General features: G+C 44.2%; 1 protein-coding gene across 1 annotated transcript in view; it reads left to right on the top strand.

The window, feature by feature from the left end:
- Positions 1-15,141: 15,141 nt before the first annotated feature.
- The window catches only part of LOC112234600 (Krueppel-like factor 12), a 139,611-nt gene continuing 129,600 nt past the window's right edge, over positions 15,142-25,152 (top strand). The window contains exon 1 of the mRNA XM_024402806.2: positions 15,142-15,295. The gene's annotated coding sequence lies outside the window, so the exon portion shown is untranslated. The remainder of the gene's footprint in view (positions 15,296-25,152) is intronic.

The raw sequence follows: 25,152 nt of genomic DNA, 5'->3' as shown, positions 1-25,152 counted from the left end.
GCAAGGCTTTCTCCTATAGAGCTCAGTTTTTATTGAATGGTCTGCCTACCCATGTGAGAGATGCAGACTCGGTCTCAACCTTTAAACTCTCTGGGATATGTGGGATGCTATAGCGTCCCACCTGGCCAAAAGCCAGGGAAAATGCAGAGCGCCAAATTCAAATAAATTACTATAAAAATCAAACTTTCATTCAATCACACATGCAAGATAGCAAATTAAAGCTACACTTGTTGTGAATCCAGCCAACATGTCAGATTTCAAAAAGCCTTTTCGACGAAAGCAAATGATGCTATTATTTGAGGATAGCACCTCCGTAAACAAAGAGAGAAAAGCATATTTCAACCCTGCAGGCGTGACACAAAACGCAGAAACAAATATATAATTCATGCCTTACCTTCTACGAGCTTCTTTTGGTGGAACTCCAATATGTCCCATAAACACCACACATTGTCCTTTTGTTTAAATATTTCCATCGATATATATCCAAAATGTCCATTTTATTTGGCGCGTTTGATCCAGAAAAAGACCAGTTCCAACTTGCGCAACGTGACTACAACATATCTCAAAAGATAAATGTAAACTTTGCCAAAACATTTCAAACTACTTTTGTAATACAACTTTAGGTATTTTTTAACGTAAATAATCGATAGAATTGATGACGGGATGATCTGTGTTCAATACAGGAGGAAAACAAACTGTAGCTAGCTTTCTGGTCACGCGCCTCAGTACACTTCAAGTGACCAACAGTACACTTCAAGTGACCCTCGTTCAAGATGGCCGGACTTCTTCATTACACAAAGGAAAAACCTCAACCAATTTCTAAAGACTGTTGACATCCAGTGGAAGCGATAGGAACTGCAAGAAGGTCCCTTAGAAATCTGGATTCCCAATGAAAACTCATTGAAAAGAGAGTGACCTCAAAAAAAACATCTGAATGGTTTGTCCTCTGGGATTTGCCTGATAAAAAAGTTATGTTATACTCACAGACATGATTCAAACAGTTTTAGAAACTTCAGAGTGTTTTCTATCCAAATATACTAATAATGATGAGTAGCAGGCAGTTGAATTTGGGCATGCATTTCATCCAGATGCAAAAAAAACTGCCCTCTGTCACCAAGAAGTTAAGTCTTTATTGAAGCCTCATCTCTCCAGTAGGTCCCATGATTGAGGGTTGTCTGGCTCAGGAGTGTGAAGTTCAACGGAAAGGCACTGGAGCAACGAACCGCCCTTGCTGTCTCTGCCTGGCCAGTTGCCCTCTCTCCACTGGGATTCTCTGCCTCCAACTTTATTACAGGGGCTGAGGTGACTCTTCCATGGCAGAGACAGCAAGGGCGGTTCGTTGCTCCAGTGCCTTTCCGTTGACCTTCACACTCCTGAGCCAGACAACCCTCAATCATGGGACCTACTGGCTTACTGGTGCTCTTCCATGCCGTCCCACTTGAGTGGGTTGAGTCACTGACGTGATCTTCCTGTCCGGGTTGGCGTCGCCCTTCTCTTCCTAGGTTCTGGCCTTTCTAGGGAGTTTTTCCTAGCCATTGTGCATCTACACCTGCATTGCTTGCTGTTTGGGGTTTTAGGCTGGGTTTCTGTACAGCACTTTATGACATCAGCTGATGTAAGAAGGGTTTTATAAATACATTTGATTGATTGATTGAAGTATTCAGAAAGTATTCAGACCCCTTTACTTGTTACTTTACAGTCTTATTCATCAATCTACACACAACTCCCCACAACGATGCCTTTTTTCTCTCTAATTTCTATGAAAAAAACCTGAAATTTCAAATTTGCTTATTTTTAAGTGCTTTGTTGAAGCACCGATTACAGTGTTGAGTCTTCTTGGGTATGGTTCTACACGCTTAGTACACCTGTATTTGGGGAGTTTTTCCCATTCTTCTCTGCAGATCCTCTCAAACTGTCAGGTCAGATGGGGAGTGTCGCTGCTCAGCTATTTTCAGGTCTCTCCAGAGATGTTAGATCGGGTTCAAGTCCGGGCTCTGGCTGGGCCACTTAAGAACATTGCCTTTTGGCAAACTCCAAGCGGGCTGCCAAGTGCATTTTACTGAGAAATGGCTTCGTTCTTGCCACTCTATAACAAATGGTTGATTGGTGGAGTGCTGCAAAGATGGTCGTCATTCTGAAAGGTTCTCCAATCTCCACAGAGGAAACATCAGGATCTTGGTCACCTCCCTGACCAAGGCCTTCTCCCCCGATTGCTCAGTTTGGCAGGCGGCCAGCTCTAGGAAGAGTCTTGCTGGTTCCAAAGTTCTTCCATTTAAGAATGATGGAGGCCACTTGGTCCTTTGGCCTGGGTTCTCAGATCCTCAAAAGGTTCATCAGCTGCACCATCGAGAGCATCCTGACTGGTTGCATCACTGCCTAGTTTGGCAACTGCTCGGCCTCTGACTGCAAGGCACTACAGAGGGTAATGCGAACGGCCCAGTACATTACTGGGGCCAAGCTTCCTGCCGTCCAGGATCTCTATACCAGGCGGTATCAGAAGAAGGCCCTAAAAATGATCAAAGACTCCAGCCTCCCTAGTCATAGACTGTTCTCTCTGCTACTGCACGGCAAGCGGTACTGGAGCACCAAGTCTAGGTCCAAAAAGCTTCTAAACAGCTTCTACCGCCAAGCCATAAGACTCCTGAACATCTAATCAAATGGCTACCCAGACTATTTGCATTGCCCCCCTCCGCCCCCCTTACTCTACTGCTACTATCTGTTGTTATCTGTTGTTATGCATAGTCACTTTAATAACTCCATCTACATGTACATATTACCTCAACTAGCCGGTGCCCTCGCACATAGACTCTGTACCAGTTCCCCCCTGTATATAGTCGTACTTGTATATAGTCTTATTACTTGTTACTTTTATTTCTTATTCTTGACTATTTTTTTTATTGTATTTTTTTAAACTGCATTGTTGGTTAGGGGCTCGTAAGTAAGCATTTCACTGTAAGGTCTACACCTGCTGTATTCGGCTCATGTGAATAATACAATTTGATTTGAGCTAAATTTCATAGCAAAGGGTCTGAATACTTCTGTTTTTTATTTGTATTACATTTTCAAAAATATCTACAAACCTGTTTTTGCTTTGTCATTATCAGGTATTGTGTGTAGATTACTGAGTATTTGTATTTATTGAATAAATTTTATAAGAAGGCTGTAACGTAACAACATTTGGAAAAAATCAAGGGGTCTGAATACTTTCCGAAGGCACTGTATGTGTGCTGGCCTGTGTGTGTGATTTTTTGTCTATGAGTGGTCTACTCTCCACTTGCCTCTTTCAATGTGTCTGAAACGCTTTGCCTCTCCAGATGCAGTTGCTATTGGACACTGCACACAGAGGCCCTGGTGGTCATGTTGGAGCCTTCACCCCCGCCTTCGCCCCCGCTCTTTCCCTCTCCAGCCTCCAGCTATAGGATGACCTTGGCAGGGCCTGATGGGGGGGCGGGGGGAGCTCCACATCAGCCCACTGAACCAACCTACTCAGCCAGTGCAGGTTTACTGATGCCTGGAAACACATACACACAGAACAGAAATACAGACACGTGCACACATGGACAGGCACATGCAGAGAACAGACACACAAAACAGACACACACACAGAATGCACTTCCACACACACACACAGCCCTTGGACAAGTGGAGCCCCCCCAAGCTAGCAGATGTCCTGTCTCTCTCTCTCGCTCTCTGTTTCTCTTTTCCCTCTGTTTCTGATTTTTTTTCTCTTTCTTTCTCTTTCTTTTTTTCACCTCTTGATTCCTCTTCCTCTATCTCTCACTGTTTTGTTCTTATCGGTATGTAGTGAGGGAGACGCGGCGTCGGACCATTACGCAGAGTTCACCCGCCGCTTTCGACCACCCGATTGAGGGTCGAGCGTCAGGTGAACGACTGTTCCATCTAAGGCAGGGGACAAGGAGCGCGCAGGATTTTGCATTGGACTTCCGGGCCCTGGCTGCCAGCGCGGGATGGAATGACAGGGCCCTGATCGATCACTACCGGTGCAGTCTGCGTGAGGACGTCCGTCGGGAGTTGGCCTGCCGAGACACCACCCTCACATTAGACCAGCTGGTGGACCTGTCCATCCGGCTGGACAACCTGCTGACTTCCCGCGATTGTCCGGATCGGGGCATGTCAGATCCATCCCCCAGCACCTCCGCTCCGACATCCAGGAGCTGGGAGTAGCTGCACTTAGGGCGACCGGAGGAGGAGCCATTCCCTGCACCATCTGTGGCTGCTGAGGGCACACTGCTGGTCGGTGCTGGGGGGGTTCCTCAGGGAGTCGAGGCAGCAGGCAGGGCACTATCGTTTCATTTCCTGAGTTTCCCCCGCATTCCCAGCATAAGGCGCTCGTAGATTCAGGCGCAGCTGGGAATGCTATTGACCGTTCAATTGCCCATAGTTTAGGGATGCCCGTGTTCCTGTGGATATGCCCTTCCCTGTGCACACCCTAGAAAGTTGACCATTAGGGTCAGGGCTGATTAGGGAGGCCACCGCTCCACTAAACATGGTTACGCAGGAGGGTCATAAGGAGAGAATCAGTCTCTTCCTCATTTATTCTCCTGCGTTTCCCATGGTGATGGGCCTACCCTGGTTGGCCTGTCATGACCTAACTATTTCGTGGCAACAGAGGGCTCTCAATTGGTGGTCACGAGAGTGCTCGGGGAGGTGTGTGGGTGTTTCCATCGGTGTGACTACGGTGGAAAGTCCAGACCAGGTCTCCACCGTGCGCATCCCCTCAGAATATACCGATTTGGCTCTCGCCTTCTGTAAGAAGATGGCGACTAAATTATCACCTCATCGACGGGGGGATTGTGCGATAAATCTCCTGGTAGACGCAGCACTTCCCAGGAGTCATGTGTATCCTCTGTCGTAGGAGGAGATGGTGGCTATGGAAACTTATGTCTCCGAATCCCTGGAGCAGGGATACATTCGGCCCTCCACCTCACCAGCCTCCTCGTGTATCTTTTTTGTGAATTAGAAGGATGGGGATCTGCGCCCGTATATTGACTATTGAGGTATAAATCAGATCACTGAGGTACAGCTACCCGCTGCCTCTCATCGCCAGTGCGATCGAGTCAATGCATGGGGCGCACGTCTTCAAAATATTGGATCTCAGGAGCGCTTACAACCTGGTGCGTATCCGGGAGGGGGAAGAGTGGAAGACGGCATTTAATACCACCTCTGGGCACTATGAGTACCTCGTCATGCCGTACAGGTTGATGAATGCTCCATCAGTCTTCCAGGCCATTGTTGACAAGATTTTCCGGGACCTGCACGGGCAGGGTGTAGGGGTATATATCGACGACATTCTGATATACTCCACACGCGCCGAGCATGTGTCCCTGGTGTGCAGGGTGCTTGGTCGACTGTTGGAGCATGACCTGTACGACAAGCCTGAGAAATGTCTGTTCTTCCAACAGTCCGTCTCCTTCCTAGGGTACCGCATTTCCACTTCAGGGGTGGAGATGGAGAGTGACCGCATTTCAGCCGTGCGTAATTGGCCGACTCCCACCACGGCAAAGGAAGTGGAGTGGTTTCTAGGATTTGCCAACTACTACCGGAGGTTTATCCGGGGTTTTGGTCAGGTAGCAGCTCCCATTCCCTCACTGATGAAGGGGGGACCTGTGCTACTGCAGTGGTTGGCTGAGGTGGACAGGGCTTTTGGTCACCAGAAGGCTCTGTTTTCCTAGGCTCCCGTGCTGACTCATCCGGATCCCTCTTTGGTGTTCATAGTGGAGGTGGATGCGTCCGAGGCTGGGATAGGAGGCGTGCTCTCACAGCACTCTGTCATGCCACCAAAGCTCCGTCCCTGTGCTTTCTTTTCGAAGAAGCTCAGCCCGGCGGAGCGAAACTATGATGTGGGGGACCGGGAGCTATTGGCTGTTGTCAAGGCTCTGAAGGCATGGAGAAATTGGCTTGAGGGGGCTAAACACCCTTTTCTCATCTGGACTGACCACCACAATCTGGAGTACATCCGGGCGGCGAGGAGACTGATCCCTCTCCAGGCAAGGTGGGGCATGTTCTTTATCCGTTTAGTTTTCACTCTGTCCTACAGACCAGGTTCGCAGAATGCTAAGGCAGACGCACTGTCCCAGATGTATGACACAGAGGAGTGGTCCATGGATCACACTCCTATACTTCCGGCCTCTTGCCTGGTGGCACCGGTGGTGTGGGAGCTGGACTCGGACATAGAGCGGACATTATGCACAGAGCCCACTCCCCCCCAGTATCCAGCTGTGTGCCTGTACGTTCCGTCTGCTGTCTGTGACCGTTTGATCTATTTGGCCCACACATCATCATCTTCTGGTCATCCTGGCGTTGCCTTAGTGGGAAGTACTGGTGATCCATCTTGGCCAAGGACATGAGGGTTTACTCCTGCTCGATGTGCGCCCAGTGCAAGGCTCCCAGGCACCTGGCCAGAGGGAAGTTACAACCCCTACCCGTTCTACAACGGCTGTGGTCGCACCTGTTGCCCGGTCTCCCTACGGCCCTGCACTCACGTCTTCCAGCACTACGGGGTGCCTGAGGATATAGTCTCTGATCGGGGTCCCCAGTTCACGTCCAGGGTCTGGAGAGCGTTCATGGAACATCTGGGGCCTCACCTCAAGTTTTCACCCGGGGAGTAACGGGCAGGTGGAGAGAGTAAACCAGGATGTGGGTAGGTTTCTGCAGTCATATTGCCAGGACCGGGCAGGGGAGTGGGCGGCGTTCATCCCCTGGGCATAAATGGCCCAAAACTCACTCCGCCACTCCTCCACTAACCTCTTTCCTTTCCAATGCGTACTGGGTATCAGCTGGTTCTGGCACCTTGGCATCAGAGCCAGATCGAAGCTCCTGTGGTGGACAAATGGTTTAAGTGCTCGGAGGAGAACTGGGACACCGCCCTTGTGCAACTGCAACGGGCTGTGAGGCAGCAGAAGGCGAGCGCCGACCGCCACTGCAGTGAGGCCCAGGTGTTCTCACCGGGGGACCGGGTCTGGCTCTCGACCTGAAACCTGCTCCTCCGCCTGCCCTGCCGGAAGCTGGGTTTCCGGTTTGTGGGGCAATTCAAAATCCTGAGGAGACTGAATGAGGTATGCTACAGGTTACAGCTTCCCCCAGATTACTGTATTAATCCCTCGTTCCATGTGTCTCTCCTCAGGCCGGTGGTGGCTGGTCCACTCAAGAGTCTGAGGAGTGGGAGGTTCCTCCGCCCCCTCTGGACATCGAGGGGCCACCGGCGTATGCTGTTCGAGCCATCCTGGACTCGATGTGTCAGGTGAGGGGCCTTCAGTACCTCGTGGAGTGGGAGGGGTACGGTCCGGAGGAGAGATGCTGTGTGCCGGTGGAGGACGTCTTGGACCCTTTGTTGCTGTGGGAGTTCCACTGTCTCCATCCGGATCACGCTGCGCCTCGTCCTCCGGGCTGCTGGAGCCGCGCGTCAAGGGGGGGTACTGTCACAACTTCCACCGAAGTCGGTCCCTCTCCTTGTTCGGGCGGCGTTTGGTGGTCGACGTCACCGTCCTTCTAGCCATCGCCGATCCACTTTTCATTTTCCATTTGTTTTGTCTTTGTCTTACACACCTGGTTTCAATTCCCCAATTACTTGTTCATTATTTAACCCTCTGTTCCCCCATGTTTGTTTGTGAGTGATTGTTTTTATGTAGTACGGTCTGTTTAAGTGGGCTTGCGTTTTTTGTATTGTATTTGTCTATGTTGAGTAAAACATGTTTATTTACTCATATCTGCTGTCCTGTGCCTGACTCCTCTACACCAGCTACACACAGACTACATTACAGATGGATCATTGATGGATCATGTGAAAGAAATGCTATAACCACCCCCAGCCACATCCAGCTAAGTGTATGGGTTACTATTGTCTAGACATGTACACATGTTCATGAAATACAATAGATACAGTATCAATAATAAGTGATATCCATATCACCTGTAGGCTACACGAATGCTGTCGTCCTTACCTCCAAGTGTTTATTCAAGTTGAATAATCTATGGATGCTGACAGCTGTCGCAACATTGGAAGAAGTACACTGCCCCAAAAAATAAAGGGAACACTTAAACAACACAATATAACTCAAAGTCAATCACACTTCTGTGAAATCAAACTGTCCACTTAGGAAGCAACGCTGATTGACAAAAAAAGTTCACATGGTGTTGTGCAAATGGAATAGACAACAGGTGGAAATTATAGGCAATTAGCAAAACACCCCCAATAAAGGAGTGGTTATGCAGGGGTTGACCACAGACCACTTCTCAGTTCCTTTGCTTCCTGGCTGATGTTTTGGTCACTTTTGAATGCTGGCGGTGCTTTCACTCTAGTGGTAGCATGAGACGGAGTCTACAACCCACACAAGTGGCTCAGGTAGTGCAGCTCATCCAGGATGGCACATCAATGCGAGCTGTGGCAAGAAGGTTTGCTATGTCTGTCAGCGTAGTGTCCAGAGCATGGAGGCGCTACCAGGAGACAGGCCAGTACATCAGGAGACGTGGAGGAGGCCGTAGGAGGGCAACAACTCAGCAGCAGGACCGCTACCTCTGCCTTTGTGCAAGAAGGAGCACTGCCAGAGCCCTGCAAAATGACGTGCATGTGCATGTGTCTGCTCAAACGGTCACAAACAGACTCCATGAGGGTGGTATGAGGGCCCGACATCCACAGGTGGGGGTTGTGCTTACAGCCCAACACCGTGCAGGATGTTGGGCATTTGCCAGAGAACACCAAGAATTGGCAAATTCGCCACTGGCGTCCTGTGCTCTTCACAGATGAAAGCAGGTTCACACTGAGCACATGTGACAGACATGACAGAGTCTGGAGACGCCGTGGAGAACGTTCTGCTGCCTGCAACATCCTCCAGCATGACCGGTTTGGCGGTGGGTCAGTCATGGTGTGGGGTGGCATTTCTTTGGGGGGGCCGCACAGCCCTCCATGTGCTCGCCAGAGGTAGCCTGAATGCCATTAGGTACCGAGATGAGATCATCAGACCCCTTGTGAGACCATATGCTGCTGCGGTTGGCCCTGGGTTTCTCCTAATACAAGACAATGCTAGACCTCATGTGGCTGGAGTGTGTCAGCAGTTCCTGCAAGAGGAAGGCATTGATGCTATGGACTGGCCCGCCCGTTCCCCAGAACTGAATCCAATTGAGCACATCTGGGACATCATGTCTCGCTCCATCCACCAACGCCACGTTGCACCACAAACTGTCCAGGAGTTGGCGGATGCTTTAGTCAAGTTCTGGGAGGAGATCCCTCAGGAGACCATCCGCCACCTCATCAGGAGCATGCCCATGCGTTGTAGGGAGGTCATACAGGCACGTAGAGGCCACACACTACTGAGCCTCATTTTGACTTGTTTTAAGGACATTACATCAAAGTTGGATCAGTCTGTAGTGTGGATTTCCACTTTAATTTTGAGTGTGACTCCAAATTCAGACCTCCATGGGTTGATAAATTGGATTTCCATTGATAATTTGTGTGTGATTTTGTTGTCAGCACATTCAACTATGGAAAGAAAAAAGTATTTAATAAGAATATTTAATTCATTCAGATCTAGGATGTGTTATTTTAGTGTTCACTTAATTTTTTTGAGCAGTGTACATAGCTTGGCCTATGAAAGCCTATTCCTGCGATCAATCAAAACATTTGGTGTCATCATCTTGGTCAATGACTTGTGGTCAGACTCACTCAGACAGAACACATTTAAACTTGTGCCGTTTTTTTGAATGCCATTGAGAAAACAGAAAGATGTCAAATAATTTTTGCACAATTTTAAAGTAATTCTAGAAATAATCATCTAATCACAACATTTTTGCTGTTAACAACAGATCATAGTTGCTGATGTTTTTGTAATCAGTTAAATGTAATGGATTACATGAAATCCCTTACTCCCCAACCCTGATTGGTACTATAGATTTGATGTGGTAAACAAAGAAATACTTTATTTATATTGTATGGAATGCTTGTGAAATAGACTAATCGCCCTTAGTCTGGTCATGAAGGACTACATTTTTCCGATGATAATACCAACCAGAAGGCGAACATATCTTGAAAGACTGGTTGAAAGCATCACTAAGGTAACACCGACATCATCTGTTAGGGGGCAGTAATGAGGTGACCAATAATGGCTGCAATTGAGATTGGCTGACTCTCACAAGCACTATAGTTTTCTCCGTTTGTTTTGCTTTACGACCACCACATGCGTCTTTGGACTCGTCTGAAGTTGGTAAAGCCGATCTGCCAACTTATGTCTATAGCATCCAATGGCAGTCAATTAGTTGTTTAAAACCTGAAAAATAAGAGACATTTAGCTTAATTGCTAAGCACTACTAATCACTTATTCATATTCATGTAATATCTAATCATTAGGTGTAGTCATTACTCTTGTCACCTTCTCCATGTATTTGAAGTGTTGTTGTAGGATACATGTTGTAGGCTACATTTATCCAAGCAGCACATGCAGCAGTAAATGCCTGTAATTATAACCCATTACAATTAACATGACTCACAGAAAGCATCCTGCCATCCCCTCTCCCTCAGTCTGTCATCTCCTTCTATCCATCCCTTGACATCTCTCCTTGAAACTCTATCCATCCATCTGTAAATCTCTTCCCTCTTTCAATCCATCCAGCGTTTCCCTCCATCCAGCCTCATACTTTCATCCATCCCCCATCCCTCCTTTTCCACCATTATTTCCCTCCTTCCAGTCGCTGTATCCATCCATTCACTCATCCATTCCCTCTATTCATGTGGAGATCATTATTCCGTGACGAACAGAGTGTTAAGTGAAAAGACCAGATATCTACAGTAAAACAGGGGGGATATTAAATACGGAGCAGGTGGGCTAAGCTCACTACACTACTACATTACAATAATCTCTCTCTCTCACTACAGTGTATAATCATCTGTGTGTGTGTGTGTGCGCGCGTGCATGTGTGTGTGTGCGCACGTGCAAGTGTATTTGTGAATCAGTGTGTGTGTATGATTGTGTCTGTGTGTGTGTATGATTGTGTCTGTGTGCGTGTTTGTGAATCATCAGGGTAGTCTGTGATCCTATAGTGCTAGCTAGCTCCAGGGTCTATCAGCCATGCAAATGAGCCGTGGTTCCTTTACCTTAATTAACAGTCCCAGGGGACAGTGTGGTGAATAACATGAGCTCTCCTCTCCTCCGCTCTCCACTTTCCAGTCTCCAGTGACAGGCATTGTGGAGCACAACACAACACAATCATTTCATTAAGACTGACAATTGTGGGGAGAAAACAGAGATGGGTATGTGGTGTGGTGGTGGTATTTGATTGTGGGTACCGATATGCAGGGATGTGTATCAGTGAATGGGCCAAATAACATTATGAGCATCAGAAAAATAATAAATAAATAAATAAAAATACAAAGAAATACAATAATGTGTTTTGGGTTACTTGCTACTGCAAATGTTCACTAAAATATAATCAGTATCCTACAACTACATGTTATTGGTAGCTCAGGAGCCTAATTTCAACTTTGATGAATGAATTATATTCCACATTTTCTGCAATATATCTCTTTTTGTATTTTGCATATTCTCTTTTCACTTTGAATGGGGTAGGAGGTCTCCAGTGTTCTTCCCCAGCCATGAGAGGCAGAGAGAGAGAGAGAGAGAGAAACAAACAAATAAACCAAAATAAAATAAAAGCAAAGTCTTCTCGTGTTTTGCTGATTAAAAACAAAGCTTTGACTCAATTTGCATGAAGGTCTGCTATATAAATTGATGAAAGCACCAGAACAGTCTGCAGCACCTGGCCTCACCCTACTCAAATCTGAAGTCAAATGTCTACTGCTTGCTGATGATCTGGTGCTTCTGTCCCCAACCAAGGTAGGCATATAGCAGCACCTATATCTTCTGCACAGATTCTGTCAGACCTGGGCCCTGACAGTGAAACTCAGTAAGACAAAAATAATCCAAAAGAGGTCCAGCTGCAAGGACCACAAATACAAATTCAATGTAGACTCTGTTGCTCTAGAGCACACAACAAACTATACCTACCTCGGCCTAAGCATCAGCACCACAGGTAACTTCCACAAAGCTGTCAACAATATGAGAGACAAAGCAAGAAGAGCCTTCTATGTCATCAAAATGAACATCAAATTCGATATCCCAATTAGCATCTGGCTAAAAATACTTGAATTAGTTATAGAACCCATTGCCCTTTATGGTTGAGGTCTGTGGTCCGCTCACCATCCAAGAATTCACTAAATGGGACAAACACCAAATTGACACTCTGCATGCAGAATTTTGCTAAAACATCCTCCGCATACAACGTAAAACACCAAATATGCATGCAGAGACGAATTAGGACGACACCCGCTAATGATCAAAATCCAGGAAAGAGCTACAACCACCTAAAAGGAAATGATTCCTAAACTTTCCATAACAAAGCCATCACCTCCAGAGAAATGAGCCTAGAGAAGAGTCCCCTCAGACTCCACAGAGCCCTCGGACAGCAACACAGTTAGATCAAACTGAATCATGAGAAAACAAAAAGATAATTACATGACACATTTGAAAGAATTAACCAAACAAACTGAGCAAATTGGAATGCTATTTGACCCTTAACAGAGAGTACACAATGGCAGAATAGTTGACCACTGTGACTGACAGAAAAAAAAAACTTTGACTTTGAGTATTAGCATAGCCTTGCTATGAAGAGAGGCCGCTGTAGGCAGACCTGACACTCGACAGAAAACAGGCTATGTGCACACTGCCTGCAAAATAAGGTGGTAACTGAGCTGCACTTCCTAACCTCCAGCCAAATGTATGACCATATTAGGGACACATACAGTGTATTCAGAAAGTATTCAGACCACTTGTATTTTTGTAACGTTACAGCCTTAAGTCTAAAATAGATTTTTTTGACTCATCAATCCACACAATACCCCATAATGACAAAGCAAAAACAAGTTTACAATACATTTTTGCCTATGTATTAAAAAATAAATGTTAAAATCACATTTACATAAGTATTCCGACCATTTACTCAGTACTTTGCTGAAGCACTTTTGGCAGCGATTACAGCCTTGAGTTTTCTTTGGTTTGACACTACAAGCTTGGCACACCTGTATTTGGGGAGTTTCTCCCATTCTTCTCTTCAGATCCTCTCAAGCTCTTTCAGGTTGGATGGGGAGCGTTGGTGCACAGCTTTTTTCAAGTGGGCTATCATGTGCCTTTTACTGAGGAGTGACTTCCGTCTAGCCACTCTAGCATAAAGGCCTGATTGGTAGAGTGCTGCAGAGAAGGTTCTCCCATCTCCACAGAGAAACTCTTGAGCTCTGTTAGAGTGACCATCGGGTTCTTGGTCACCTCCATGACCAAGGCCCTTCTCCCCCAATTGCTCAGTTTGGCTGGGCAGCCAGCTTTAAGGAAGAGTCTTGGTGGTTCCAAACTTTTTCCATTTAAGAATGATGGAGGCCACTGTGTTGTTGGGCACCTTCAATGCTGTAGACATTTTGTGGTACCCTTCCCCAGATCTGTGCCTCAACACAATCCTGTCTCGGAACTCTATGGACAATTCCGTCGATCTAATAGCTTGGGTTTTGCTCTGACACCCACTGTCAACTGTGGGACCTTATATAGACATATATGCCTTTCCAAATCATGTCCAATCAATTGAATATACCAAAGTTGGACTCCAATCAAGTTGTATAAACATCTCAAGGATGATCATTGGAAACCGGAAGCACCTGAGCTTAATTTTATACTCATAGCAAGGGGTCTGAATTATTCAAATAAGCTATTTCTGATTATATTTGTAATAGATTTGCAAAAATGTCTTAAAACCTGCTTTCACTTTTTCATCTTGGGGTAATGTGTGTAGCTGTGATGAGGAAAATAATTCATTTAATCCATTTTAGAATAACAAAATGTGGAAAAAGCGAAGGTATCAGAATACTTTCTGAATGCACTGTATTTCCTCAGATTACACAGACCCACAAAGAATTTGAAAACAAATCCAATTTTGAAAAACTCCCATATCTATTAGGTGACATACCACAGTGTGCCATCACATCACCAAGATTTGTGACCTGTTGCCACAAGAAAAGGACAACCAGTGAAGCACAAACACCATTGTAAATACAAACCATATTTATGTTTATTTATTTTCCCTTTTGTACTTCAACTATTTGCACATTTTTACAACACTGTCCATAGCCATAATATCAACCAACTCTCACAGTCTCACTGCAGAATTCATCAATGTTCTCCAAATGTCAAATTTCAAAGTGTTTTGTTGCTCCTGCTGCTCTGTGTCGTTCATCCTGCTGCACTCACATTCTATTTCTCTACGCGTCAAATTTAGAAAGTCAAGAGTTACATTTAGACACTCATTCCGAATGGTTAAGGTAAGGGTTACGTTTTGGGATAGGGTTAAAACACTAAGTTTAGACACTCATTCCAAATGGTTAAGGTAAGGGTTAAGTTTTGGGATAGGGTTAAAACACATAGTTTTAGACACTTATTCCAAATGGTTTGGGATAGGGTTACAACAAAAAATACAAAACCAGTGTCCACGACTGGGATTGAAAACACAACCTTCTGATCCAAAGTCATGGGATTACCCAAGCCTACTTGATGGTAAAAGCACTCCCTGTTTCCCCTAGTGGCTGGTTTTTGAAGACATTTCCCTGCGTCCTCAGGACATAGATGTCCAATTTTGACGTCAATCTTGAATGATCACAGGGAGTGCTTTTACCATCCTTGATTAATATAACATTTGAATTGTCTCTATTCTTTTGAAATGTTTGTGAGTGTACTGTGTACTTTTAATTTCTGATAGTTTATTTCACATTTGTTTATTATCTATTTCACTCGCTTTGGCAATGTAAACATATGTTTCCAATGGCAATGAAGCCCTTTCATTGGAATTAAATTGAGAGAGAGAACGCTGCCTGCCTGGCTGCCTGAGTGGACCACGGAAGTGTTGGAAACCTCCCACGAGGGGCCCTGTGTAATTCGATGCATGCTGTTCAAGCTTAGAGTATATTGTCTTCCCATTGCTTATGAAGCCTCCACCCACTGGCCCACCCTACATTTAGCTGATCATGTGACATGGGCGGGCAGGCTAAGTCATTTGCAAGTACAACAGTTCTCTGTGCAGCTCCCCATTCATTTCCTGAGAACTGCGAGAGCTCAGCAGCTGAGCGACAGAAGGGGAGGGAGCTGTGCACACACAGAGAGAGAGAGAGAGAGAGAGAGAGAGAGAGAGGGGGGAGCGAGAGATAGGACTGGAGAAGAGAACTGTTTCCTACGGCTCTGCAGCTTCTGACAAGGTCTGTGCACATTTTTACTCCTGTTCTTCTCATGCTGTGGTTCTCATTTGTCATGTTTGTGGGATTGTGTCTAAGTGTGCGTGTGTGGTTCAGCTGTCATAGCTGAACCACATATGACAACTCCTTGTTACCTAGGTACCTACCGCACACTGGCTGGCTGGCTGACCATGCATGCCATTGTGTTGGGTTGCTGTCAGAAGGAAACTGAATCAGTGTAACACTGCTAGGGACTGGACTTGTAACACCTATTTTCGATGTGAATGCACAAGCTGTGAGATGATTATAATGAGAAATGACTGTAGGCATCAGCATAACCACAGGTTGTGATGCATTTAAATACTGTCATGTGTTCTTGGCAGTGCTTTAGCTTCTTTTAATGCAATAGTGGTGTATAGTTTGAAGTCATTGTTTTTTCTTCTGTGTTTGAGAAATAGTTTTTACTAAATTAGCTGGTGAAGATTTGGGTGAGAGTACAGTATAGTAGGAGACTGTCAGGAGAAATAGTGCAGGATCCAAACTCCTTAGGAATTGCCCAAAAAGTTTGCTGGTTGTCACAGCTTTTTTTGCATGTGATAGCTGCTTGTGTGTTTCTGTGAGTGAGTTTGTACGTGTGTGTGTAGGACAGCCTTGTTTGCCTCCGTAAAGAAGCAGCAGAACCACAGAGAGAGACAGGGCTGTTCGCAATGGGTTAAACATTCAGAAGCTCGGGTAGCAGAGGAAGGACACTGAGGGGGAGGTGTGTGTGTGTGTGTGTTAGTATGTGTGTGTGTACGTATATGCGTTGGGCGGGTGTTGCATGGCTGGTGTCTTGGATGTCATCGGCAGTGACTCTGACTTCCAGAGGGGTAATAATCATTGGTATTGATGGTGTCTGTCACTGGGCTCAGAGGCTCAACTCAACACAGGCAGGGCTATGGGAGGGTGGCTGAGTGGGGGATGTGTGGTGGGGTGGCTGGGGGCTGGCCCTGGCCTGTTCTTTTCAATTACAGAGGACTGGGCCAGAGCTGTCAGCAAAGGCATTTGTACACTGGGGGTTGGGGGTCAGGGAAAGGCAAGGAGGGGCCCCCTAGGGGACTGGGAGGGAGGGAGTTGGAGACTCTGGCCCCTGTTCCTGGGTCTGATGTGGAAACTGAGTACTGACCTGCGTGACTTTACCCCTGTGCTGGAGAGAGGCCCCGTCCCTGCCTTCAACACTGTGACAGCCACGGGGTGTGTGTGTGTGTGTGTGTGTGTATGTGTGTGCTGCTCAAGGGTATTCATGGAGCCAGATTAGTGCTCATTTCAACTTTCACTTTAAATCCATTTACCATGGGCCCCTTTCACTCAGCAATAGTACACTTTAGAGAGGGTAAATTACGTGCCTTAGCATTTACACTGAACATAATTGTCAAATGTATTAAAAGTCATATTTAATCAATATATTTTTATTGCAAATATTATAAACATTTATACACAACATAGTCTTGGGCAAATGTTTAGCCTAATCCTGGAACCAAAAACCAATGCCTAATGGAGAGTTCCATTGAAAAAAGGCTGAATCTCTGTCTGGGAAACTGGCCCAAAGTTATGTACTTCATATAGGTTACTGAATGTTATGGAACAAAGACATACTGTAGATCACGTTCAATGATTTGGGGAAAATATAATATAATACAAATTGAAGATGAAATTAGGTTTATGACCATTTGACCAAGCTTGTAATCCCGCCACCGCTATCAATCTATTACCTTCAGTATATTTTGATTTCCTTTCTAGGCTGCTATTAGTAGTTCCACACCAAATAGATATATAGAGATCAGCCTAGATAGTCAATTAAAAATGACCAATCAGCAACAAACACAGTCTATCTGTCCAATCACCAGCGGACCTAGTCTGTCTAATCAGCAATGGACCCAGTCTATCTGTCTAATCAATTAAAAAGTACCTATCAGCAATGACACAGCCACATCTAATCAATCAGCAGTCTACTTTTGCTGAGTTCACGTGCTATCGGAGTTATCAAAAGCTCTTACTTCCCAGTGGGACATTTCACTACAATGACCCTCCAAAGTCAGAATTACAAGTGGAAAACTCTTGAGTACATTTTGATACCCAAATTGATGTTTCACCACTGACCTTTCACCTTTTAAATTTTTGAAAATTACAACCTTATCAATATGGATAAGGTAACTAGTCTGTTCATATTGTCAACGTTAAGCAGGCTAGATAACATTATAATTAACAATGTTAGCAAGCTTATCAAGCTAGCAAAAATTTTATTGGTTGAAGAATTGTTCCAACTTCAAAGGAACTTGAACACAATCATATCAGACTTACCAGTTCCCAGTTTCCTGTGTCCCACTAGCACATGAAGCCAGCAACAGTGTAACGGTCTACAGGGTTCATTCCAGTCCAATTATAATTGCTCTACAGGATCCTGCCACCTATGGCATCATCTGCATGACACAGTGTAATAACAGTGACACAAATTGGAACCGTTGTTGACAGATGTAATCTTATGGAATGCTACACGTACAGTATTCTAAGACAACATACACTGAACTAAAATATAAACATTACAAGTAAAATGTTGGTCACATGTTTCATGAGCTGAAATAAAAGATCATAGAAATGTTACATACACACACAACACTTATTTCTCTGAAATGTTGTGCACAAATTTGCTTACATCCATCCCTGTTAGCCAGCATTTCTCCTTTGCCAAGAAAATCCATCCACCTGACAGGTGTGGCATATCAAGAAAATGATGCAATGCCACAGATGTCTCAAGTTTTGAGGGAGCGTGCAATTGACATGCTGACTGCAGGAATATCCACCAGAGATGTTGCCAGACAACTGAATTTTCATTTCTCTACCATAAACTGCCTCCAACATTGTTTTAGAGAATTTGGCATTACGCCTAACCGTCCACACAACCACAGACCATGTGTAACCACGCCAGCCCAGGACCTCTACATTCGGCTTCTTCACCTGCGGGATCATCTGAGACCAGCCACCTTAACTGCTGATAAAAGTGTGGGTTGGCACCACCAAATAATGTCTGGACAAACTGTCTCAGGGAAGCGTATCTATGTGCTCGTCATCCTCACCAGGGTCTTCACCTGACTGCAGTTTGACATCGTAACCGACTTTAGTGTGCAAACTGCTCACCTTCGATGGCCACTAGCACGCTGGAGAACTGTGCTCTTCATGGATGAATCCTGGTTTCAACTGTACTGGGCAGATGACAGTGTGTATGGAGTCGTGTGGGCAGGGGTTTTGCTGATGTCAACTTTGTGAACAGAGTGCCCCATGGTGGTGGGGGGGGTTATGGTATGGGCAGGCATAAGCTACGGATAACAAAAACAATTGCATTTTATCGATGGCAATTTGAATGCACAGAGATACCTTGATGGGATCCTGAGGCCCATTGTTGTGCCATTCATCTGCCACCATCACCTCATGTTCCAGCATGAAAATGCACAGCCCCATGTCGCAAGGATCTGTACACAATTCCTGGAAGCAGAAAATGTCCCAGTTCTTCCAGGGCCTGCATACTCAACACATTTGTCACCCATTGAGCATGTTTGGGATGCTCTGGATTGACGTGTAAGATAACGTGTTCCAGTTCCCGCCAATATCCAGCAACTTCACACAGCCATTGAAGAGGAGTGGGAAAATATTCCACAGGCCACAATCAACAGTCTGATCAACTCTATGTGAGAGAGATGAGGCAAATGGGGCAAATGGTGCATGAGGCAAATGGTGGTCACATCAGATATTGACTGTTTTTTTTGTATTCACGCCCCTACTTTTTTTAAGGTAAATATTGGACCAAGTCATGTAAAATACATAAATAAGGGCCTAATGAATGTATTTCAATATACTGATTTCCTTGTATGAACTGTAACTCAGTAAAATCTTTGACATTGTTGCATGTTGCATTTATATTTTTGTTCTGTGTACATTGTCATAATAGGCTGGACAGATTAGGGTTTTAAGAACGCTGTTTTCTGATGAAAATTACTTCATTGCATCCGCCATGGAGTTCAGTTTCATAATATTAACATGTGTTCCAGCTGCTTGCCATAGTTTTGAAGTAATAGCGGAAAAACAGGCCTTATTTTAGGCAGTTTTCACCCTGTGGGCTCCTATTACTTCTATTGAGCACCTTCTCTCCTTCCGAACGTTCTATTCCCAGCCCATTGTTCTGCATCACAATGCAAGCTTCACTGGTGTTAGCGATGAGCTGGCGTTACCTCAGGTAACTTGATATTAACAAGGTTATGGTTACTTGGTGAGCACCTCCTGTGCGTGCAGTGTAATAGTGGGTGTAATGGTAAAGACCATAGGCAGCTCGTGAGTTTCAAGTTTGGGGAAGCTTACAGTTTAACATACGATTTAAACTGATCGGCATGCCAATTATGATTATTTTTTCCACATTTTAATGGAACAGATTAATTTGAATAATACAATTTATGTTTCTCAAAAACACTATTTTGTTCATTCTAAATGGCTGCTGTGTATTTTGATACATGTGACCTCTGTTCATTTGTAGGCTATTAACTGAACATATGTTGCACAACTGAGTTGCAAACCACATGGATGGGTCTACCTCATTGCTTAGCAGCTAATGGTGATTTGTAGATCTGACGCAGTTGCTATCCCAGATTGAGCCAGGCAAGGTATGTAGTACCCGCAGATGGCCACAGCGAGGCTTAAAAAAGAAGGAGAGCTATAAACCCATACTGTTTTTTTGCAGAAAAACAAACAAACCTTAAACCCTATCCCTAGGTCTATCCCTTTAAAAAGTTACTTCTAACCCATATTTTAGCCCTAACCCTGAATAGACAGTAAAAGGGGTTAACTAACCTCATCCAATAGCAGACACCTGTTAATGAATGTAATCTGGATTAATGAATGTAATCTGGATGAATTAATGTTTGTATACTGTAGAGCACAGTATGTAGTAGATTATCTCATCTGGTGGAGGCAAGAATCCGGCTATGTTGAGTGAAGGGCAGAGGCGTAAGGGGAGAGGCAAGAGGGGAATGCTCCCCCCTCACGTAGTGTGCATTGTGGGATGGCCCTGGCCTGTTTCCATCTGTGTATGTGATGGCCCCTGAGCACAGAGAGGGCGTTGTATGTGTCTAGAGTATACTTATTTACCAAAAGTTAAAGTATAAATCATTTCAAATTCCTTGTATTAAGCAAAGCAGGCGGCACCATTTTCTTGTTTTAAAGATTTATGGATAGCCAGGGGCACACTCCAACACTCAGACATAATTTACAAAAGATAATTTGTGTTTAGTGAGTCCGCTAGATCAGAGGCAGAAGGGATGACAATGTGTTGTCTTGATAAGTGTGTGAATTGGATCATTTTCCTGTCCTGCTAAGTATTCAAAATGTAACGAGTACTTTTGGGGTGTCATGTAAAATGTATGGAGTAAAAAGTAAAACATTTTTTTAGGAATGTAGTGATGTAATAGTAAAAGTTGTCAAACATATAAATAATCAAGTGAAGTACAGATACCCCAAAACCTACTTACGTAGTACTTTAAAGTGTGTGTGTGTGTGTGTGGGGGGGTGGAGTAGAGGAAGGGGAGAAAGTAGAGGGTCTTGCTATATTTGTTGACACAGGCAGAAACATTAGCATCATCTTCAGATTCTCTTGTCAAATAGGTGTGAAATCCTCTAATTTTCTGGGCCAGTGTGTTAGTTATGGACTGGACTGAGGAAGAGTGAGAGTGCTAGCCCACTTTTTGTGGAATCAGACATAGACAAGCCTGCCTTTCTTGAGGAAAGACATAAAATGCATTATGGAACTCTGCAACAGATAGCAGAAAAGTGACAAACAAGGACAAACAACAGAGCATACATTGAACGACAGTGCAAACACTGTGACCTCAGTCTAGCCATGGTGCATGGAATAAAAAGAAAACAACTTCTACAACAGATATTCAGCCACCCTCTGAGAAAAACTAAATGACATTAAAAAGGACTGAAGAACTATATAAAACAACATATTTACACATTAAAAAAATGGGTGAAAAACATAGCACATTACGTTCTCATCCATTCCCCCGAAATCCTCAATGTTTGGGTTTAAAAGTTAGGGGCTTCCTGGTTAATAAGGATCCTCGGCCTGGCTTGGGCCCAGTTTGTTTCCCAAACGTTTTCCAAAACTTATCCTGAAGATGCTTTTGGGAAACCTGTCCTGAGGTGACTCACTAGGAATGATGACACCCACAGTTCCTACACTGTGGAAGTAATCACAGATCTGACATGACTATATCGGTCAAAATTATATGAATGGAACTCTTCCTTTTTTCCCATATTTCATTATATCCAATTATGATCTTGTCTCATCGCTGCAACTCCCCAAAGAGCTCAGGAGAGGTAAAGGTTGTGTCCTCAAAAACATGACTCACCAAACCGTGCTTCTTAACACCAGCCCGCCAGCTGCAACAATGTGTCAGAGGAAACACTATTCAGCCTGCAGGTGCCCAGCCCGCCACAGGGAGTTGCTAGAGCACGATGAGCCAAGTAAAGCCCCCTCGGCCAAACCTGGATGATGCTGCTCCAATTGTTCACCACCCTATAGGACTCCCAGTCACGGCCAGTTGTGACACAGCCTGGGATCGAAACCCAGGCTGTAGTGACGCCACAACACTGCGATGGATTGCCTTAGACCGCTGAACCACTTGGGAGGCCATGACTCTTCTTTTTACTAATCAGACTATGTAAGACTGATGATTAAGTGAGGGAGGAAGGGAAAGAAAGGAAAAAGAAAGAAAGAGAGCAAGAGAAAGAGAGAGAAAATAAGGAATGAGAGAGAGAAAAAGAAAGAGAGAGAAAGAAAGAGACACCATTTTGAAGATTAGTTGAACAGGTCCAAGGTGTTAACTGCTGAGTTATTCACGTTCATTCTACGAAACTGCTTGCCACTCTGTTGTATTTTTCAGAAAACCAGCTACATACATACTGCACAGCTAACTTTTCAGCAGCCTTGTGCACGGATGCTGTACAGATCAGTGTGAACATTGATTCCAGTTGTAGGTCAAGTGTTAGGGGGGGGGAATTATGCAAACAACATGTGGAATCCATTTGAAGAGCCTTTGGCATGCCAGAGCTTGTGTACATCCCAAATGGTACCAGATTCCTTATATAGTGCACTATAAAATGTAGTGCACTATAAAGGGAATAGGGTACCATTGGGACGTAGCCCTGGTTTAGTTTTAACAAGGCCACAGCCATGTAAATGCATGTTCACGTTATGGATCATAACTCCTTCAATTAAGTCACTAAACCACAGAGACTGTATTAGCTGAAAATGAAATGAGAATAACAGTGGTTTAAGAGAAACTGTGCGCTTGTGTGGAGGGGCGAGGGAGAGAGGGAAAAGGGGAGAGCGAGTGAGAAAGAGAGTGATATAACGAGAGAGAGTGCATAAGTAACTGAAGTAAACACAGCTGCTAGTTTTCTTAAGTGGAGTATGATTGCTGAAATGAGTCAAACTTAGGGGAAGTGATTTCCCCCCCTTTTTAAAAATAGGCATAGTAAGATTTCATATAATGAGTCAGTGATTAGGAATGTTTTACTTGGTACAGTATTGTCTGTTTTCATGCAGTCAGTCAGTCAGTTTGTGTCTGTGTGTGTGTGTGTTGGAGTGAACGTGCTAACTTGAGTAAGCGTTTGAGTGTATAAGTCTGTTTCCTGATTTGTATACAGTACTAGTCAAAAGTTTGGACAAACCTAGTCATTCAAGGTTTTTCTTTATTTTTACTATTTTCTACATTGTAGTGAAGACATCAAAACAATGAAATAACACATATGGAATAATGGAGTAACCAAAAGTGTCAAACAAATCAAAATACATTTTATATTTGAGATTCTTCAAAGTAGCCACCCTTTGTCTTGATTACAGCTTTGCACACTCTTGGCATTCTCTCAACCAGCTTCATGAGGTAGTCACCTAGAATGTATTTCAATTAACAGGTGAGCCTTAGGTTAATTTGTGAAATTTTATCCTTCTTAATGCGTTTATATTGTGACAAAGTAGGGGTGGTATAAAGAAGATAGCCCTATTTGGTAAAAGACCAAGTGCATATGATGGCAAGAACAGCTCAAATAAGCAAAGAGAAATGACAGTCCATCATTACTTTAAGACATGAAGGTCAGTCCATACGAAAATTTCAAGAACTTTGAGTTTCTTCAAGTGCAGTTGCAAAAACCATCATGCGCTTTGATGAAACTGGCTCTCATGAGGACCGCCACAGTAAAGGAAGACCCAGAGTTACCTCTGCTGCAGAGGATACATTCATTAGAGGTAACTGCACCTCAGATTGCAGCCCAAATAAATGCTTCACAGAGTTCACTTTCCTTGCTTTGTCTAACAACGCTATCATGAATCTAGCAAAGAAGTTGTGGGTAAGAGTGCAGTTTTTCTTCAGATTTATACAAAAACGTTTGTTGTTAGCATGGTTCTCACACTAGCTTTAGCCATAAGGGAGAAATGTTGCCAAGGCAACTGTTGCATAGCAATGCTAGACTCATAGGGGGAGAATGTCTTCATAGCTTGACAAATTCCTATGATTTGTGAATCTGTTTCGTACCAAACAGCTAGAGTTAAGATTTTGAAAGCTTCCCTGGTCTGGACTGGAACGATAAAGAGAAGATTTCTAATCACCACTAAGTTTGTCCTCCTTCTCAGGATCATGCTCTGTGCGGGAAATAACTCCCGCACAGTCTCTAAAGAGAAGGGCAGAGGCAAACGCCTCTAATCGGATTTGACTATGTGAACAATTAGGAATTTAACACATTGTTTCATATAAAAATAAGTGATGCAGTCAGTCTCTCCTCAACTCTTATCCAATAGAGACTGGCATGCATAGCATTTATATTAGCCCTCTGGTTACAATGAAGATCAGAACCGGTAGTGTCTCTTGGATAATGATTTTTAACAAATACAATGCTCAATCCAAAACGGACTGCAACTCCTTGTTAAGAGTTCATTAGCTGTGGTTGCTGACACCTAAGCATACATTGACGCACATGATTTGTTTAATGCCAGTGGCAGGTCATTGGTAAAAATAGAAAAGAGTAGAGGGGCTAGAGAGCTGCCTTGTGGTACACCACACCCTATATGTTTGAAATTAGAGAGGCTTCCATTAAAAGAAAACCCTCTGGGTTCGATTAGATAAATAGCTCTGAATTCATGATATGGCAGAGGTTGAAAAGCCATAAAATGTTCAACAGGTTATGGTCAATAATATCAAAAGCTGCACTGAAATCTAACACTACAACTCCCACAATCAATAATTTGTGTCAGTACAAGATGAGAGCCCTTATCTACAGTTGAAGTCGGAAGTTTACATACACTTAGGTTGGAGTCATTAAAACTCATTTTTCAACCACTCCACAAATGTCTTCTTAACAATCTATAGTGTTGGCAAGTCAGTTAGGACATCTACTTTGTGCATAACACAAGTAGTCTTTGCAAAAAGTTGTTTACAGACTGATTATTTCACTTATAATTCACTGTATCACAATTCCAGTGGGTCAGAAGTTTACATACAATAAGTTGACTGTGCCTTTCAACAGCTTGGAAAATTCCAGAAAATTATGTCATGGCTTTAGAAGCTTCTGATAGGCTAATCGACATAATTTGATTCAATAGGAGGTGTCCCTGTGGATGTATTTCAAGGCCTACCTTCAAACTCAGTGCCTCTTTCCTTGACATCATGGGAAAATCAAAAGAAAGAAGCTAAGACCTCAGAAAAATAATTGTAGACCTCCACAACTCTGGTTCATCCTTGGGAGCAATTTCCAAATGCCTGAAGGTACCAAGTTCATCTGTACAAACAATAGTACGCAAG

Source organism: Oncorhynchus tshawytscha, linkage group LG03 (genome assembly GCF_018296145.1).
Source record: "Oncorhynchus tshawytscha isolate Ot180627B linkage group LG03, Otsh_v2.0, whole genome shotgun sequence".
Classification (NCBI taxonomy): Eukaryota; Metazoa; Chordata; class Actinopteri; order Salmoniformes; family Salmonidae; genus Oncorhynchus; species Oncorhynchus tshawytscha.
Note: the sequence above shows the minus strand (reverse complement) of the source record. Positions and strands in the feature narration are given on the sequence as shown.